The sequence below is a fragment of the Aplysia californica genome, unplaced genomic scaffold, assembly GCF_000002075.1.
Source record: "Aplysia californica isolate F4 #8 unplaced genomic scaffold, AplCal3.0 scaffold00017, whole genome shotgun sequence".
NCBI classification, from domain to species: Eukaryota; Metazoa; Mollusca; class Gastropoda; order Aplysiida; family Aplysiidae; genus Aplysia; species Aplysia californica.
The window spans coordinates 1597874-1599027 of record NW_004797287.1 but is presented as its reverse complement, the minus strand read 5'-3'; positions in this window follow the sequence as shown (position 1 = coordinate 1599027).

The following is a 1154-nucleotide window of genomic DNA, read 5'->3' as shown; positions in this document are numbered from 1 at the left end:
AGAGAGAGAGAGAGAGAGAGAGAGACAGACAGAGAAGAGAGGGTTGAGAAAGAGGGAGGGAGAGAGAGATGCAGGGAGGGTCGGAGGTTTATAATCAAGTAAACTGACTCCATCTCGGTCAGGTCCGTGAGTAATGGAGCAGGTCTGGGAGTAAAGCGCATTCCTGCGTTTCATAAATGTCAGTTAACATGCAAACCAATTCTTTGGTTTTTGCTTGTTTTTGTTTTGATTTGTTCCGTTTTGGATGTATTGACATTTTAAAAAAAGTTGATTCTATGTTTTCTTTTTATCTTTTTCTTTAGATTTTTTTTTTTTTTTTTTTTGGGGGGCAATGATTCTAGAAGTTAGTCAATATTGCTTTACCTCTCAAACTGACAAAGTTCTCTACCCTTTACCCCTTTACCGTTAGAGGGAGGGACAGTGATTTAATGTCACTGGGACGACCATAAATTTGCAATACATTGTCCTGCCATTCGCACTTTTCCACTCTCTTTATGTTTTTCCCTCAGACACTCGACCCTTGGGTAATGATTTAAGCAAAACAAGATGTCCTCTCTTTTGAGACTTAACATAAAATAACTAAATTTTAATGTGCAGAAATAACATCAATGGAAGAGAAGCAGACTGGATGTCTCCATATTATTATCTCTAAATTGTCTTAAATAAAAAATATATGCTTAAAGCTTTGATTTAGAAAGTAATCAAGTTTAATTATCCTCATGTGTTTTTTCATGATGTATGCAAAATAACCATGTGAGGGGCGGGGTAAAAGATTGAGTGGGGTAATAAGGGAGGGAAATAGGGGGTAGGGGATGTTGATGGAAGAGGTGAAAGTGGGTAGAGAAATTGGGGAGTGGGTGTTAAGAGGTTAGAATTGGAGAGGTGAAGAGGAAAGTTGTGGAAGTGTGGGGAGATGGAGAAAAGGAGGGTAGGATATAATAAAAACAGTGGGATATAATAACACGTTTCTACAAAGCCTGGTTTCCATATCACGCGGCAAATGATGGTAAGCAAATTTGGAAATGGACCTCATCAATACTCAGAAATACTCAATACTCCATGTAACTAAAGAAAAATCAACCGTAAAGAATTGTGTTGGGCAAACATGGATATTCATGTAACACAGGAATGGACTTCTATTCCAAGTATATATA